This window comes from Schistocerca americana, chromosome 3 (assembly GCF_021461395.2).
Source record: "Schistocerca americana isolate TAMUIC-IGC-003095 chromosome 3, iqSchAmer2.1, whole genome shotgun sequence".
NCBI lineage: Eukaryota > Metazoa > Arthropoda > Insecta > Orthoptera > Acrididae > Schistocerca > Schistocerca americana.
In genome coordinates, this window is record NC_060121.1 from 864,549,391 (window position 1) to 864,569,590 (window position 20,200).

The 20,200-nt window shown below is 42.0% G+C and overlaps 1 pseudogene; it reads right to left on the reverse strand.

The window, feature by feature from the left end:
• Positions 1 to 1,796: 1,796 nt before the first annotated feature.
• LOC124607641 lies at positions 1,797 to 1,914 on the reverse strand (annotated as a pseudogene).
• Positions 1,915 to 20,200: the final 18,286 nt, after the last annotated feature.

Sequence of the window (20,200 nt, forward strand, 5' to 3'; positions counted from 1 at the left end):
TGGGTGATGGCAACGGCGATCGACGGCGACGGACAGCGGCCAACTGCACTGACGTTTTCAAAACACGTGACGTCACGCCGCGGCGCGGGAGCGCGCGGACACGGAATGCAGCGTTAGTCAGTAGCGAGCCAGTGGGTGTGTTGGACCTTCCATCGAGCTACGGACCACCTTGATGTCTCCCGCAGTCGGAGACGAAACGTTGGGAATCGACACACAATTCATCAACCGACCACGGCATAACAGCCCGGATAATTATAATGGACATGATATTGCCGGCCGTGAAAGTCTGCATTTTAGTAACTTCCAAAGCTTCCCCAGTCGACAGTTGGTGATGTGATTGTGAAGTTGGAAACAATGAACGACTGCAAGTAACCCAAGACCAGGTAAACTTCATATAGCGTCAGGCAAGGATCGTCAAGCATTGTAAAAAAATCGCCTGCAACCAGCAGAAGGAATCACTCGTGAGTTCCAAAATAGACCAGCTAGCACAATGTCTGCCCGTAGGTCGCATGTAAAGTATGCTAGCGTCAAGACACAGTCAATACCTTCACTGCGCAATAGCAGTGGAAGCACTATCGATACTGAGCGAGGTGGTGCAGTGGTTAGCACACGATTCCCTATCGGGAGGAGGACAGTTCAAACCCGCGTCCGGCCATCCTGATTTAGGTTTTCCGTGATTTCTCTAAATTGCCTCAGGCAAATGCCGGGATAATTCCTTTGAAAGTGAAACGTCCCCTTAGAACAATTTGTGAATTACTGTGGTGGTAAACCCCTTACGTTATTCAATTTTCAAACAGCTGAGCAGAACTGAACGTACTCGGACGTTTCTCTCTTTACTTATTCTGATCAACACTAAACTGACACACAATATTTTTAGCGCAACGCAGTCTGACTTTTAATAATCCCTACAAAAGAATGGCTCTGACTAACAATAACGTATACCTTTCATGAATCACTTACCTCACAAAAATCTTCGTTACTCGAGCTACTGCAATACAGCGAGCGTCAATACTGCCAGCTAAATAAAAGATTGAAACTACTGAAGGCACTAACTACTGATAGGCATACTTAGCAAATGAAAGATTTTGATAGAGGACAAACAATGTATTTACCTTAATACTGTTCAAAAGTCATAATGTATATATCAGTTCATGACATCCAGTCTTACAAATTTACTGTCTCTGATGGACACACGTCCAGATTATCCGCTCTCAATACTCTGCCATCTCTCTCCCCACATCCACGACTGCTGGCGGCTCACCTCCAGTTGCGCAACGCTACGCGCTGTTTACATCCAGCTGCCCAACACTACAATAGCAAACAACAATGCAAACCAGCCACAGACTGCACACAGCACAGCCAGTGATTTTCATCTAGTGCGCTACGTGGCGTTACCAAAAAAAAAACCTAAACAGCCTACTTACAAAAGGGCACGGCCGACTTTCTTCCCTAATCCGATGGGACCGATAAACTCACTGTTTGGTCCCCTCCCTAAGATCAACCAACCAACCAAATATTATCGATGAGACTGCTGCTAAAGCAGAGTTACTAAACACAGCCTTCCAAAATACCTTCACCAAAGCAGCACACTAAAAGCACTCCGTCGTCAGACCACGAGTGGCCTACCGGGACCATCCGACCACCGTGTCATCCGCAGTGGAGGATGTGGGTAGGAGGGGCGTGGGGTCAACACACCGCTCTCCCGGTCGTTATGATGGTATTCTTGACCGAAGCCGCTACTATTCGGTCGAGTAGCTCCTCAATTGGCATCACGAGGCTGAGTGCACCCCGAAAAATGGCAACAGCGCATGGCGGCCTGGATGGTCACCCTTCCAAGTGCCGACCACGCCCGACAGCGCTTAACTTCGGTGATCTCACGGGAACCGATGTATCCACTGCGGCAAGGCCGTTGCCTTTCACCAAAGCAGGCGGAGTAAATATTCCAGAATTCGACTCAAGAACAGCTGCCAACATGAGTAATTTAGAAGTAGATATCCTCGGAGTAGTCAAGCAACTTAAATTAGTAAAAGCAAGTCTTCCGGTCCAGGCTGTATTCCAGTTAGGTTCGTTTCAGACTATGCTGATGCAATAGCTCCATACTAAACAATCATGTACAACCGCTCGCTAGACGAAAGATCCATACCCAAAGACCAGAAAGTTGCACAGGTCACATCTATATTCAAGAAAGGCAATAGGAGTAATCCACTAAATTACAGACCCATATGATCGAGGTCGATATGCAACAGAATTTTGGAACATGTATTCCAGCATCGTGAGTTACCTCGAAGAGAAAGCTCTGTTGATACACAGTCAACACGGATTTAAAAAATATCGTTCTTGTGAAACACAATAGCTCTTTACTCACACGAAGTGCTGAGTCCTATTGGCAATGGACTTCAAATTGATTCCGTATTTGTAGATTTCCAGATGGCGTTTGACACTGTACCTCATAAGCCGAGTGTAATAAAATTGCTTGTGGAATATAGTTTCAGTTATACGATTGGTTTCGCGATTTCCTGTCAGAAAGGTCACAGTTCGTGAAATTTGACGGAAAGTTATCGATTACAACAGGAGTGATTTCTGGCGTTCCCCAAAGTAGTGTTATAGACCCTGTGGTGTTCCTTGTCTATATAAACGATTTAGGAGAGAATCTGAGCAGCCACCTTACATTGTTTACCGATTATATGGTCACTTATCGTCTAGCTAAATTATTAGAATATAAAAAATAGCAAAACCATTTATTTTTATGGTGCGAAAATAGGCAATTGACCCTAAATAATTAAAAGTTTGAGGTCATCCACATAAGGGACGATAGATCAATAGAATTTAAAGGCCTTAAATTCAACTAAATACCTAGAAATTACAATTACGCACAAACTAAATTGGAAAGAACACGCAGATAATGTTGTGGGGAAGGCGAACCAAAGACTGCGTTTTATTGGCAGGTTAGAAAACGTAATAGATCTACTAAAGAGACTGCCTAAGCTACGCTTGTCCACAATACTGCTGCGCAGTGTGGAATCGTTACCAGATAGGGTTAACGGAAGTCAAAGAAGGGCAGCACGTTTTGTACTATCGACAAATAGAGGAGAAAGTGTCACTGAAATGATACAGGATTTGGGCCGGACATCATTAAAACAAAGGCGTTTCTCCTTGTGGAGGGAACTTCTGACGAAATTTCAATCGCCAGATTTCACCGATGAATTCGAAAATATTTTGTCGATGCCGTCCTGCGTAGGGAGAAACAAAATCAGAGAAATCACAGCTCACACGGAAAGATATTGGTATTCCTTTTTTCTGCGCGCTCTTCAGTAGTGGAATAATGGAGATTTATTGTGAAGGTGGTTCGATAGACGCTCTGACAGGCACTTGAGTGTGATTTGCAGAGTATCCAAGCAGCTGTAGATGAATGGCGGTACAATGACTGTATAGGTTTTTAGCCAGTGCTGAGCAGCACTTCACGTTGCGTAGACAGCGACGCCTCTCTATAGTTGATGAATCTCGGTACATACCGTGGCAGTTTGACGGAAGACTTTGTGTTTGACCAATGACTGGACAACGTAAGCTGTCTTCACGTATAATGCCAACAGTGAAGTACGAAGGATGTGGTGTTACGGTAGGGAAGTATTTTCGTGGTTAGGGTGTTGTCCCCTTATTGCACTTGATAAAACGCTAAGTGTAGCAGCATATGAATACATGTTACAGCATTGAGTACTGCGTACGGTAGAGGAACAGTTCGGAGACGATGGTTGTATAAGGGCGACAATGCACCCTGTCATAAACTGTAGCTGTAAAGCAACGGTTTGTGGACAATAACGTCCTTGAAATGGACTGCCTTCCCTGAGTCCCGACCTGAACCCAATGTAAAACCAGTGAGATAAGTTAGAACCTCGATTTCGCTCCAGAAACCAGCATCCATTATATCTTCTAAGTCTTGTGTACTTATTTCTTACTTTATTTGAACATTAAGACATAACATGAACTTCTTACGGACATAAACGACCATTTCGTTTCTTCCATGAAACTAATTTCCAATAGAAAATAATAGTGGATGCATTAACATTGTCTATATCCAATGAGGTACAAAAATTGGACTAGGTATGCTAAACTAGACTGCACTTTACACTACGCGCAATAATTCCATTCTATACGCTGAACGTCCAGGCTTCTCTTCACAGAGCCAGTAGATCATGTACGAGCAACGATGTTCAGAATGACCACCCTGCATTTGCAAATACTTCGTCACTCCATGGATTATATTTTGCTGGGCCCTACGCAACACACCTGCATCCACCATTGCCGGGCGGCATGCACGCGAGCTATTAGGTCACGTACATCCACAGGTGGAGTACTATAAACTTGTTTCTGTAAGTGTTCCCATAAATGAAAATCTAGTGGATTAAGGTCCTGGGAACGTGGAGGCCAGAACGTTTCTCCAGAAACGCTTCATTTAAATAGTTACGCACATTCATTTCAAAGTGTGGTGGTGCGCCATCATGCTGAAACCATAGGTGTCGACAAACGAAGTATTGCAAAGAAACGTACAATAAAACATCGCATTCGACTTTTCCAGCATTAGGTAAGGGCCCACAAGTGCTCCTCTCATGAACCGAGCCCATAGGTTTATGCCAAAGCGTGCCCGAATCCCACTTTCATGGGTGACGTGTGGATTTATGTTCCGATCAATAGTTGTTGTTGTGGAGGCTGAAAAATCCCTTCACGAATAAAGCTCGATTCGTCAGTCCATATCACGTCATTTATAAGATGTTCGTTATCTTTCACTTGGTGCAAAAGCCATTCACAACACTGTTCTCGTGGAATGCGGTCACTGGCTGCTGGTGTTGAGTTAAAGAGTAATGATATGGATGCAGTTCTTTATCGTGCAACATTAGAACAACCGGTCTTTGAGATACTTGGAACAGCCTTGCAGTGTCACGGATACTTCGCCGAGGTGACAGATGAACGGTTTCAAGAATTGCTTTCTCTGTTTGTGAACTATGTCTGGTTCTTGGACGATCTCCATGCATTACCTGTGGAAGAAAATTACCGATTTCCCGAATGTGACGAAAAAGATTGTTATTGGGATGGCTCCTTTGAGGGTACTGTGCAGCATAAGTGCGACCAGCACCAGCTGGGTTATCGGATGCACCCATATCGACGTATTCATCGTTTGTGGACTCCATCGGGAAGCTGCTCTATGTGAATTTGGCAGGACCAGTTAAGGTCCTAAACTGCGCTGTTAGCAGACACATGCTTGCAGTTTAGTAAGATCCCACTGTCATGTGATAGGCTGTTGTCATGTGACAAAATGATGTTCTACTTACAAACGACGAGAAGTAGGGAATTGACGTCTAAAAGATAAAGAAAAAGGAACCCGACCAGGATGCGAACCATTTCTCCAGCAAGCCAGCAGTACCAGCTGAAACAAATAATGCATACCAACTTGTTAATTGGCCATCTGATCATGATGGACAGTCAGAAGGAATAAACAATATAGCAGCACCTTACAGCTCTGAGGCAGGTTCACACAAAGCGGTGAGGTTTATTAATAACGACAGAAGAATAAGTTAAAAGAGGACACATGGGATGAGCTATATATAGGCAGAGATGCTGATGTGAAACACAATGTATTCTACAATAAATTTGTGTCAATGTTTGAAAGCTGCTTTGCTAAAAACGTTTCCAGAAAACGCATTACAAAAAATAAGTACATGCTGGATAACTAAAAGGATTAAAATCTCATATAACAGGAAGAGAGGACTTTATGTGAAGGCCGGAATCAGTCAAGATCCACCGTTACTTGTGTTCTAAAAATTGCTATAATATTTTAAGAAAACCCCACAGAACATCAAGCAACTGGAAGTAGTACGAACAACCTTCACTGAAATTAACAGAATTTTAAAAAATTCCAAAAGAAGAAAGCTCATATGGTCTTGATGGAATATTAAACAGAATTTTGAAAGGTTTTAGTGATATATGTAATTCATCACGTGCAAATGGAATATTTCTTGCCAGATTACAATATGCAGTTGTTAAAACTCTTTGTCAGAAAGATGACAAGGAAAACTTAATTGTCGTCAAATTTACCTATTGACATCTTTTTCCAATAATTAGAAAAGTACCGTATTCAAGAGTTGTCTCACATTTAAATAGAAACAATACAGATAGGACATCAAAGCTTTGCTTCCAGAAGGGTTCCTCGACTTATATGCTATTTACACATTCACTCACCAAGTATTAAAAGCCTTAAATAATAAAATATTGCCAGCTGGTATTCTTGAGATCTTTTCAACGATTTTTATCGTGTCGATTATGTTACTCTCTAACAAAAAGTTAATGTTTTTGAAATGATGGCTTTACACACAACTGGTTTGAATCACACTTAACAATTGCAATAAAAAATGTGCTGAATAATTCAACAATGTTGTTACGGGAGAAAATCTTAGTGACTGGCCATAAATAACGAAAGGCGTCCCACAAGATTCAGTTTTTTATCCTCTCCTATTCCTTATGGACGTGAGTAACCTTCCATCTGACATTCATTAAGAAGAATTGCCATTTTATGCAGAGAATACAAGTATTATAATAAATTCCATTAGAGAGAAAGTGACAGAACAGACTGTTAATGATGTTTTCCAAAGAATTATTAATTGGTTATCTGAAAATGAACTTACCCTTCACTATCAGAAAACTGATTATATCCAATTTGTACAACAAACAGAATCGTACCAACAATTGATATAACACATGAATAGGTATCAGTAACCAGGGTGAGCTGCTGATAATTTTCAGGTGCATATATTGATGAAAACTTGAATGGGAAGAATCAAATTATTGAACTGCTCAAACAATTAAGTTCAGCCACTTTTGCTCTTCGTATAATTTGTGATATGACACTATAAGGGCAAATATCTACAAGGTTTCCCAGATGAAACGTCAAAATTCAAGGAAATGACAGGAACGGATATTCCAAGCAAAAAAGTCTAGTTACTAAACATAGCCTCTAAACTTTGTATCTTAAGATCTATGAGAACTTGTTCACCTTCACTACTGTGAAACACTTAGTTTTACTGAACAAGTGCTTGTTGCTCTTATGGCATGCATTTTAGAGTCCACGTTTACTAGAATTTTTTTTGTTTTGGTTCATACTACTATCTCTCACACTATGGAAAGCAAAGAGCTTGCTGTTGAAGAGATTTGTTCCACAATATCGAAAATGAAGAGATGTTGCACAATATCGAAAATGAAGAGATGTTGCACAATATCGAAAATGAAGAGATACTCATAGCACTTAGGCATGCATTTCAGAGGCCAAATTTACTAGACCCTTTTTTGCTTCTAATTATCGTTCCTGTTATATCCCTGACTGTATAAATTCAATTCGTATACTACTATTCGTGTGTAATGTAGTACATCACAGTTTGTGCATCGTCTGTGACTGTCAAAGACCAAACAGGTTTTAGTTTGCTTTAACCACTGATTAAAAAAGTTTAATAAGACTTTACTGTAATGAGAGAGAGAGAGAGAGAGACTTCAGATGTGTATTTACAAGTAGCGTCTTTCTTTGTAACAATGAATGGGTGGCAGCTAGATGAAGATGGTTGATTGCTGCACAGGCAGTTAGACGCAGGTGGTTGACCTTTACACGAACATGGATATCGGGTTTATAACCACAGACATACAACCTGTGCTGCATAACTTGTGGGTTTCCTTCCTAAATGTAGGGGGAATCAGCTGCCTTAGGAGGGAATTTAGAGCGACAAGTGCCTCAGGGGGTGATATAGGGGGAAGTGTACTTTATGAGGAGTTTTTAGGGGCTTCTAGAAAATAAATAATGCATATCAATTAAAAATTATTTGGCCCTAGGTCACACTGAAATACTCCATTCTTGGTTTTTCATTGGCAGCCCTCCTTCACTATCGCTTCCGCAAATTAAGCTGTTCATGAATTATTCCGATCATGGTTATTCAGTGACTCCAGACAGAAATTATAGATCAGATGAGATAGTAGCTGTCAATTAGTAAAAAGGAATGTGTATTGAGACTTGTGTGATGAAATTGAGAGATTGCAGGGCACTCTCACTGTTGATATGGCGTCATGCTACTTACCGTTCTTAGGGAAGGTGGTCTTTATTACTTGGTTGCTATATCTGATATGATCTGACTTCATTCATATGATGAAGTGGTTGGCAGTAGTTAATGTTCTTGATTGTGTGCTCTAGTGGAGGAATGGCGGTAAGCTTAACTTGCATTCAAAGGAAGAGAGTGCCAAGTTAATTGACTGCTGTAAAAGTATATGGGAGCTGAGGGCCAAGGAGAGCGTTTTTTCTGTGTAACCTGGGTGAAAAAGTTTGAGGGCTGCCAAGTCCCTCGGTCTCATTCTGCAGACACACTGGGCAGCGCTGGTCGGTCGGTGGCCACGTCCAGGTAGGCTGACTAGCGCCAGGGAGTCGCTGCAGCTAGGAGCTGAGCTTTGTACGAACTGATGACCGGCAATAAAGCAGAGGATGGGCCCTTGTTAGGCAGGAAGCTGATGAGACGGCTGTGAGTTTCTGCGAATTTCCGTAGGACAGGGCAGTCGCGCCCAGGCATCCAGACTCTGCTACAAAACATATTTGTGAAGGCATGAGGCTTTTAGCGAGTTTACGGCAGTTCTTTGTAAAGTTCGAAATGGACACAACAGGAGAGATAACGATCTTTTTATGGAGGGCTGTGGTTCCATCCACGTCATGCTTTTAGCAAAGACATGGTGTAAAAGCGTGGGAAAGAGGCTGCGAAACTGAATCTTTCTTTTTCTCTCGCATTTAATTTTTTAAGTCGCCGGTTGGTTAATTCTGTGTGGCAGAGCAGCGGGCGGTCTCCCAGCTTCGAATGCCGAGCTCCAGCTTGTGATTGGTCTGTGCAAAGTGGGTGTAGTCTAAGCATGTAAATGTGCTATGCTACCGAGCTGGCGAGGCAAGCTGAGAGAAAGAGAAGAACTCACTCTTGTACTGGCACTTCGCTAGTGAAGAACGGCAGGTCTTTCCCTAAACAGTGAGACTTGTCTCCTTTGCTAGTGTGCCACTTAGAGCCTGTGACAATCATCATCTGAAACGTCAGAGGCACTGCTTCTTGCATCATGCACACAACGAGTCATGTGTGGAGGTACTTATTTGGTCTGAGTCAGCCATCTAAACTCTTGACATATTCTGTCACGCATAGTCCTGTCACAAAGTCAAATTGGTTTGGCAGACAAGCAAATGGGTCCACCTGTACACTGGAATCCACCGAAGTTTCAGAGGCTCGTAGGTAAGTACCTGCGTTCCGAATCAGCTGAACGCGAGACCACGTATTTGCATACTTCTGGGTCCGCGCCTTTAATAACAGATTGTTGCTGTCCATGACTTCAGTCAGCGACCGCGTCGTGCTGTGCGGGCCTCACCTGCAGAAGGGTAAAGTATTTGCTGCCATGGTGTAAGGCTCCAATATATACTTCTCAGCACCCTGTTATTTGGGAACCATATTTTTCTTTATGGAATAGTAGAGTATAGATGCATGATAGTAGCGCAGTTTTTGGGCCTTACCACGGATTCACATTTATAAAGTCAGACAAAGCGATTGGTTAGTGTAGTGCGTTGATCCCCAGCTGATCGCTTTGTTAACCATAGACCCCATATTATTGAAAGTGTTTGTCAAATAAAAATGTTTGTGTGGCGTTTCTTTAGCTATCTTTTGTCATGTGATGTTAAGAATGAATAAATCTATTGTTATTTAGACCACAACTCCTCCTAGTGTTCTGATAACGTTACAATAAAGTGTTGATTACAGTTGAAAGAGTCGGCAGCTTGCAAAGTCTGAAATTGTTGTATTGTGTATACATTAAGTAAATATGGCATACAGAGATATAAAGAATTTCCACAGACGTACGAAGACATGTTATTCAAATCCCTTGCCGATAGGTACGTTTATCACCGGCTTGTTTGATTTTACGTGCAAAGCTGAGCGTGACGACGTTACATAGCTTGTTCCGCAACCTACATACTGCGGTTTACATCATAGTATGCTGTGCAGAGGCCACTCCTCTTTTTAGCAAGCACTAAAGCGTAGAATATTAAACATTAGTATTTTTGGTAAACCTTCCGGGATATAAGGTCGTGGTCCATGAAACTCTTCAGCTCCTAACTTAGTCGGCAAGACTCACCGGAGGAGAAACACCCCTCTGAAGATGTCCAGCGCAGCTCTGGACGAAACCTTACATCCCGGAAGGTTTACCAGAAGATATGTCATCCGGTCGTGAAAGCTTTCATACTATGATTAGTATTTTTGCTGCAGTGGACTTCGGGAATGAATGCACGAATACGTCACTCGGCATATAGAGTTTTTATGGAAGCTTTCATCGTTTAAAATAAATACTAATTACTGCTCTCTATCAAGTATTTTTCCGCAGTGCACTTTTGGAATGAATGCACGAATATGTCGCTCGACATGGAGAGTTTTAATGGAGGGTTTCGTCGATGATAATAAATACTAATTACTGCTCTCTACGTGTTTAATGCATCAGTAACAGACGCCCAACGCCTCGTTGCTCTTCAGTCTGGTTGGTCCGCGACCCATCTGATCAAGAAAACCGAGCCATTCTACGCTTAAAGCTCTTTATAAGGAACTGATAGATGATGCAAAAGGTAAAAGTCGGAAAGAAAAACATAAAAAGGGAAAAATAGCAAAATAATGCCAAAAAATAAAGTCTCTAGAAATCGACAGCCATGTTAAAAGGGCAGAATCTAAAGTTGCTGTTTATGTTTCCCAAAACTCCCCCATTAGTAGTGTAAACCACCTAGAACTGCTCCAGTGTTAGGACATTCAATTTCTTTGCAGGATCTAAAAATACAACACGCAAAATGTACCATGATCATTAAAACGGTAACTGGTCCTTGTGTGCAAGAGTGTTTAATCCTATAAATAGGAAATTCTCCGTATTCTGTAATTGTTGATGAAATTACAGATTGTAACGATTTAAAGGCAGCTTTGGATTTTAGTCACGCACCTTTCCGTTTCGAAGAAATGCGTTATAACTACATAGTTTTTCATTCAGCAGTTAACCACTGGTGATGTTCACACCATTTAGAATTTCCTAAATTCAAAATTAGAAAGCTATGATTTTAAATTGGAAAATTTGATAGGAATGGAGGAGGACGATGCAGGTGTAATAGTAGGAGTCGATAGCTCTATAACAGTTCTTGTGAAAGAAATAGCTCTTGACATGAGTGTTATAAAGTAAGTTTGTCATTCTCTTCATCTTTGAGCAGAAAAATCTGCAGCAGTCTTCCAACACCATTTGGAATTCCTTATTAGAGAAACATACAGCTGGTTTTCTTTACAATCCTAAGAGACTGGACCAATAAAAACAATTATATAAAACTATGAGTGATAACTGCAATCCTAAAAAAAGTCAAAAAATCTCTTGTACACATTGGCTACCTAGGTATTCTGCTATTTACAATTTTGAAACCATAGGAATAACTAAAACTACTTTCTCTCACTAAAAGTGACAGTAAATGGCACATGTTTTAATAATCGTACAATATAATGAATTGTCAGCGTACAAAATCCTAACGAAATTTATTAAGATCCATACGAAGAATCAATTTGCTTTTTCAAGGTGAGATTATTGACGTTGAGAAAGTATTCTAACGTGTCTGTCTGTTCTTCAGATCTCTACTCAGGAATATTATTGTTCCCACTCAGTTTGAAGAACTAACTGATGACGAATTCGCAAATTTTCATGTTGAAAATCACCTACTGCATACTTCAGCCTTGTACTTGGATTACGAATCTCAATTTACGGCACAGGTTCTTTAGGCAGAAGAACATTCCGATGTCTGTGGAAGGTAGAAGAAATTTCTAGTAAAATTTTGTACAGAACTTCAAAATCGATAGCCAGAAAATATAGTATTTTTCCAAAAGATGGCTATATTTCTAGATATGAAGCCCACACCTACTACAGTAGTACAAGTTTATATGCCAACTAGCTCTGCAGATGACGAAGAAATTGAAGAAATGTATGATGAAATAAAAGAAATTATTCAGATTTTGAAGGGAGACGAAAATTTAATAGTCATGGGTGACTGGAATTCGAGTGTAGGAAAAGGGAGAGAAGGAAACATAGTAGGTGAATATGGATTGGGGCTAAGAAATGAAAGAGGAAGCCGCCTGGTAGAATTTTGCACAGAACACAACATAATCATAGCTAACACTTGGTTTAAGAATCATGAAAGAAGGTTGTATTCATGGAAGAACCCTGGAGATACTAAAAGGTATCAGATAGATTATATAATGGTAAGACAGAGATTTAGGAACCAGGTTTTAAATTGTAAGACATTTCCAGGGGCAGATGTGGACTCTGACCACAATCTATTGGTTATGACCTGTAGATTAAAACTGAAGACACTGCAAAAAGGTAGGAATTTAAGGAGATGGGACCTGGATAAACTGAAAGAACCAGAGGTTGTACAGAGTTTCAGGGAGAGCATAAGGGAACACCTGACAGAAATGGGGGAAGGAAATACAGTAGAAGAAGAATGGGTAGCTTTGAGGGATGAAGTAGCGAAGGCAGCAGAGGATCAAGTAGGTAAAAAGACGAGGGCTAGTAGAAATCCTTGGGTAACAGAAGAAATATTGAATTTAATTGATGATAGGAGAAAATATAAAAATGCAGTAAATGAAGCAGGCAAAAAGGAATACAAACGTCTCAAAAATGAGATCGACAGGAAGTGCAAAATGGCTAAGCAGGGATGGCTAGAGGACAAATGTAAGGATGTAGAGGGCTATCTCACTAGGGGTAAGATAGATACTGCCTACAGGAAAATTAGAGAGACCTTTGGAGATAAGAGAACGACTTGTATGAATATCAAGAGCTCAGATGGAAACCCAGTTCTAAGCAAAGAAGGGAAAGCAGAAAGGTGGAAGGAGTATATATAGGGTCTATACAAGGGCAATGTACTTGAGGACAATATTATGGAAATGGAAGAGGATGTAGATGAAGATGAAATGGGAGATATGATACTGCGTGAAAAGTTTGACAGAGCACTGAAAGACCTGAGTCGAAACAAGGCCCCCGGAGTAGACAACATTCCACTGGAACTACTGACGGTCTTGGGAGAGCCAGACCTGACAAAACTCTACCATCTGGTGAGCAAGATGTATGAAACAGGCGAAATACCCTCAGACTTCAAGAAGAATATAATAATTCCAATCCCAAAGAAAGCAGGTGTTGACAGATGTGAAAATTACCGAACTATCAGTTTAATAAGTCACAGCTGCAAAATACTAACACGAATTCTTTACAGACGAATGGAAAAACTAGTAGAAGCCGACCTCGGGGAAGATCAGTTTGGATTCCCTAGAAACACTGGAACACGCGAGGCAATACTCACCTTATGACTAATCTTAGAAGAAAGATTAAGGAAAGGCAAACCTACGTTTCTAGCATTTGTAGACTTAGAGAAAGCTTTTGACAATGTTGACTGGAATACTCTCTTTCAAATTCTAAAGGTGGCAGGGGTAAAATACAGGGAGCGAAAGGCTATTTACAATTTGTACAGAAACCAGATGGCAGTTATAAGAGTCGAGGGACATGAAAGGGAAGCAGTGGTTGGGAAGGGAGTAAGACAGGGTTGTAGCCTCTCCCCGACGTTGTTCAATCTGTATATTGAGCAAGCAGTAAAGGAAACAAAAGAAGAATTTGGAGTAGGTATTAAAATTCATGGAGAAGAAATAAAAACTTTGAGGTTCGCCGATGACATTGTAATTCTGCCAGAGACAGCAAAGGACTTGGAAGAGCAGTTGAATGGAATGGACAGTGTCTTGAAAGGAGGATATAAGATGAACACCAACAAAAGCAAAACAAGGATAATGGAATGTAATCTAATTAAGTCGGGTGATGCTGAGGGAATTAGATTAGGAAATGAGACACTTAAAGTAGTAAAGGAGTTTTGCTATTTGGGGAGCAAAATAACTGATGATGTTCGAAGTAGAGAGGATATAAAATGTAGACTGGCAATGGCAAGGAAAGTGTTTCTGAAGAAGAGAAATTTGTTAACATCGAGTATAGATTTAAGTGTCAGGAAGTCATTTCTGAAAGTATTTGTATGGAGTGTAGCCATGTATGGAAGTGAAACATGGACGATAAATAGTTTGGACAAGAAGAGAATAGAAGCTTTCGAAATGTGGTGCTACAGAAGAATGCTGAAGATTAGATGGGTAGATCACATAACTAATGAGGAAGTATTGAATAGGATTGGGGAGAAGAAAAGTTTGTGGACAACTTGACCAGAAGAAGGGATCGGTTGGTAGGACATGTTTTGAGGCATCAAGGGATCACAAATTTAGCATTGGAGGGCACCGTGGAGGGTAAAAATCGTAGAGGGAGACCAAGAGATGAATACACTAAGCAGAATCAGAAGGATGTAGGTTGCCGTAGGTACTGGGAGATGAAAAAGCTTGCACAGGATAGAGTAGTATGGAGAGCTGCATCAAACCAGTCTCAGGACTGAAGACCACAACAACAACAACATATATATATATATACGAGGGTTGTAACATTAATAGTGGCAACTATTTATTTACAGCTCGTTCAAAATAGATTCTGTACGTGTTTCAGAGTCTTACTGACCTTGAAAGTAGTCACCAGCATTGTGTATAGCACGTTGCCAGCGTTGTGGAAGACGTAGGATAATCTTAGCAGTGCCAGATCTGTTGACAGTTCGAGCTGTGCGGTCTATTACCCGACAAATTTGTAGCAGTTCTGAAGCGAATGCCATGAAGAATTTCCTTCAGTTTAGAAATCCAGTTGAACATACGAGAGCTTAAGTCAGGTGAGTGCAGTAGGTGGTATAGCACTTAGCAGCCCCATCAGTCAAACAAATCAGTAAGAGCTTCCACTGTACATGCTTGGGCATTGTCCTACAAAATGATGGTCAGGTCCTGCAGAAAGTGTCATCACTTCTGTCTCTATACTGTTCATTTTTGGAACACAACATACGAACAGCTTAGAGACAGAAGTGATGACACTTTCTGCAGGACCTGACCATTATTTTTAAGGACAATGTTCATGCATGTACAGTGCAAGCTGTTACATATTTGTTTGACTGATGGGGCTGCTAAGTACTATACTACCTACTGCATTCCCCTGACTTAAGCCTTCGTAAGTTCAACTCGATTTCTAAACTGAAGGAAACACTTCACAGTGTAGGGGAATGTTGGACAAGGATATAAACCGTCAGGATGCGCCGTATTGAAACCCGTCCAAGGTTCCCAAGTGATTTATTATTTCCAGCTGCAGTGCCCCCATTCCTCTCGGTCTGCATCACTGGGTCCCACAATGCTAAGGACACCAATTTGCTGTCTGCGAAATGGCTTGGCATGCAATGGCTGCCTCAGCGACCCATGCAATGCCCTGCTGTGTGTCGGCCTTGCACGGCTGTGAAGTTGTGACGATGTCATGCTGTGCCGGCAGTCAACTCAGCAGTTTCCGTCCCTACCACTTCAGCGCTGCTGCGACATGCTTCCTCGCCAGGGTGCCCAAGATCATGGCTACCACAAGCACCCGCAGTCCGGCGTCCAAATCTGTGGCCATTGCCTCGGGATGCCTTAGGCGTGTGTTGGGAGCCAACAAGACTAGCCACAGTTGTGAGATGTGGCGTGGCCCGCCGCTGGCTGGTTGCAGACCCCGTGTTGGCCTCAGAGGGTCGAACCAGCCATCTGCTGTGGACTGGAATATTGGCGCCCCATCTGCTGCAGCGTGTAGCCGGTGATGTGACACTCCCCGCCGTCCAGGAGAGCTGTCACACTTGAATGCCTTGTTAGTGAACCGGTGCCTATTTATACGCGGCTGTGCGCCTCTATTTTGCTAATGCGCCACTCCGTGTCATGTACTCATAACACCTGGTAAGCATAACTTCCTGTCAACTGGCCCGCGCCTGGCTGTAACTTGTGTACTTAGAAATATTACACCGAATCTAACTTATTCCTATCTTAAACGGTGGTGCCGCTATCTTATTCGCCCCTTCGGAACGACCCGGTTCCCGGGGTCGACTTCTAACTACTATTAAACTTATTTGGATTGGCACGTAATTATGGCATATTTATTACTACTATTAGAAGACTTAGACGTGGTCTAGTCCTCTTAAAACACATGACATGAGATAAAACGTAAAAATTCCTTAATGGATGACCACTTAATGCTTGATCAACCCATTACCTACCTGTCTTACGTGCTTCGTATCCAGCCCACTGGGATTTGGACTACCATCGGTTCCCTCTTGGACTTGACTCTGCCCGATCAGAATTAAAACAACACACAACAAAGTTATGGCTGCGATGGCACTTGGCACAGAGGTGCTCAAAACGATCATTACTTGTTGTTGCCTTTTCCTATATTGAGCGACATGCTGCACAAGCTGCTCGGCTGATATGCACCCCTCTTACTCTGAAATGAACTGGTTTATGGATGTTAACAGACCTGACTCCAGAGTTTGATTTAACAAGGTCAGATTCTGCTTTCGCAAAAACTCGTAAGTTGCTCCTGGCCAGTACAGCAGTGGCTGTGTAACATTCAATTCCATGACTCATGAAACTGACACTGGGAGATGGAAGGTTGGTCCTATTATGTTACATGCAGTTCCATTGATTAAAATTCCACTCCCCTCGAGCTCTATATGTTTAGCTTCGGCAAATACTGCTTGCTCAAAATAACTTACTACTACTATTAATTTTTCATAGGTGGAGAAGATCCAGTGCATCCTGACCCATTGCGAGCTCAGTTTTGGCTTCATGATTTCCCTTGGACAGTCTATTTCTTCCCTCCTGGCTAAAAATAACTGCACCGTGCACATGTCTAGATTGGTGCTTATCACACTGGCTGGACATGCCGTTACCTTCCCTGTATGACAGCTCCATGATTCCTCCCTTGTCATCTCGGCATACTGGCAATACCTCCTTAGTTTTTTACTTCTACTAACATGCTCAATGCTCCCCTTTTCAGTGACCTGAGGACAGTGATCACCATCACCCTTCCTCCCTCTTCAAAAATACTGCTGTCCCTAGCAGGCTCACAATACTCGAAAATACACAGAACAAATGAAAATACAATGCCTAATTAATCAACCCAAACCCAATGACACATAACAAGTAAACAAAAAAATTACAAATACCCCACTTCTTTCTGGATCACAAAGCATACAATACATCATGCTGTATCTTCCTGGTTTCCTCTCCGCTGAACACCTCTCTTCACTCTCTCTTTCTTCCTCTTCCCTTCCTGTGATATGCCTGGAATCACATCCAGACAACCATTAAATGGCCGCAACCGAACAATGTGTACTATCGTTGTTCTGGTTGGCAGCTGAAGCTTAATATTAATGGGGGATGTGGTTTCAACTACTTGGTATGGCCCTTGATACCTCCTGACGAACTTCTTCGTTTTCCCTTTTGGTGTATAGAGGCTGGATAACATTACCCATTGCCCTACTCTATACCGTGGTAAACTTCCTTTCCTCTTCACTGCATCTTCCTGCCTTTCCAAAGCCTTCGTATTCGCCTTTTGTACCCGTTTCTAAACATCCAGAATTGTCCTTGCAAACTGACATACAGTTTCACCGGTCCTTCCTTTCTGTAGCTTCGCTAAATCAAATGGTGACGGCATTTCTCACCCGTACACTATCTCATACGGAGACAAATCGGTATTGGTATGGACATTTGCATTGCATGTGCATACAACATGCTTCAAATACTTGTCCCACTGACGGTGATGAGAATCCACATAAAAACTCAACATCTTCCCGATAGTTCTGCGTACCCGTTCTGTCCTTCTGTTCACCTGTGGATGCAACGCACTCATCCTCAACTTCTTTACATTCAACATTTTACACAGTTCCTTCATTAAATCCAACATGAAGTTGGTCCCTTGGCTAGTAATTATTGTCTCCGGTACACCAAACTTCAAAATCCAGTTATTCACTAATGCTTGAACGACCATTGCTGCCTGTTGATTTGGCATAGCCACCATCTCCACATACCTCGAAAAATGGTTCCCTGATGGTTTTCACCTAAAAGGTCCTAAGACATCAATTTCCAACATAGAAAATGGACATGTTGCTTCTGGCAATCGTTGTAGCTGTATCCGTTTCCGACTCAAATCTGCTCTCTGCCCACGTAGTATACAATTCTTGATTTACTGATCCACATCCACTTTCCTACCTCTCCACTAATACCTGTCCGCCACTCTCCTACTCGTCACTGTACATCCGTCATGACCAGATAATCTGTGATCATGTGCTTCCTTTAAAACATATCTCAGTTTCGCTGGCATTACTACCCTTGGCCCTAACTTCGTTTCCCTGCACAGAAGACCATCGTACATATTAAATTGTGGCTGCGTCTGATACACTTTACAGTCGTAAAGTAATTCTTGCCATACTGCTAGGTCACAACCTATGACTTCTACTTTTGCCGCCTTTTTACTCAATGCATATGCATTGCCGTGCTTCTTCCCAGGCTTGTGCACCACCTCGTAGTCGCATTCACTAAGCCTCACAGCCCACCTAGCGAGTCTAGTGGACGGATCCTTCAACCCAAACAACCACTTCAACGCAGCATGATCTGTCACTACCCGAAACATTCTCCCACATAAATAACATTTAAAATATGTGATTCCATAGATTATACTAAGCATCTCCCTCCCTGCTGCATTCAACTAACTAGATGCATAGACTACAGGATGCTCTTTCCCATCAATTTCTTAAGAACACACCCTAATGGTTGATTTGATGCATCGCATGCTAGAATAAATTCCTTTTCAAAATCTGGAAACACAAGAACCGGACTTGGTGTTAAAACTTCTTTCAATTTGTCAAACGCTTTCTGACACTCTTCTGTCCACTCAAATTTCACACCCTTCCATAACAATCATGTCAATGGCTGTGCTAGGGTTGCAAAACCTTCACGTTCTTCCAATGCAAAAGACACTTTTCCAGGCTCAACGTCGAACGAGCTGCTCTTAACCTCATAAATACTTCCCTTAACCGCTGTCTATGCTGCTCCATACTACCTGAAAACACTATAATGTCATCCAAATAGACAAGACACTGCCGTAGTTTCAGACCCCTCAACACACTGTCTAGCAACCTCTGAAAGTTGCTGGAGCATTTTTCATACCGCGTGGCACTCTCATGTTGTGGTAATGGCCTCCAGAAGTAGAGAAAGCAGTTTTTGGACGATCCTCTGGAGCCACCTTTAACTGATGATAACCACTTGTCAAATCCATCGTAGAAAAATACTGGCACTGTCCTAAGTGATCCAAAGTCTCCGATATGTCTGGAATGGGGTATGCGTCCATTACTGTCTTATTATTGAGGTATCGGTAGTCACAACAGAACCTGTATTTCTTAGTTCCATCCATAGACTTTCTAGGCACAACGACAACGCCTGGTCCCCAGCATCTATAATACCGTCCGCAAGCTGTTGATCAATGAAATTCTCCACAGTCGGCTGCAAATGCCTTGGTATTCTGTATGGTTTATGGTAAACAGGATCTTCGTTACCTGTTGGTATCCTATGGAGTTTCTGGTAACGACTCTTGCAGAAAAAGAGAAATCCTTAAATTCCCACAACAGTTCTTCCATGTGGTCTTTTTATTCTCCTTTAAAATGCTTAACTTTGTTACGCAATACAGTTCTATCGGCAGTTAGTGGTTGATCGCTACGCCTGCCTCTCGAACACCAACCTTTGTCATCTGGCACATCCAAATTCGCTACTAAAATTCCTCTTCTCAAATTCGCGTCTACAGCGCTAAAATTATCCACGTTCACGGGGACTATTCGCACGTCGTTTGCCTCTTGTACACGTGCAATACTACGTTTCACAAAACAACCTAATGGATCCAAAATTTCAATAACACATACCCACAGGTAGATTTGACTCTACACTTACCCAAAACGACTTCCCAGTGCTACTAGACATACACTCATGAGAATTAAGCCTTAATGCTAATGTTAGCGGTTCAGTTGATTTGTTAATTACGTTGAACGCCCCTCGCGATAGCTCTGCATCGACAACAGTTTCCCCTAGCTCAGATAACATTCCACCAAGTTCCACAGTTCGTTGTCCAAGGTCAATTTTGGCATGATGTTGATGCAAGAAATCTACTACTAGGATTGTGTCATAGC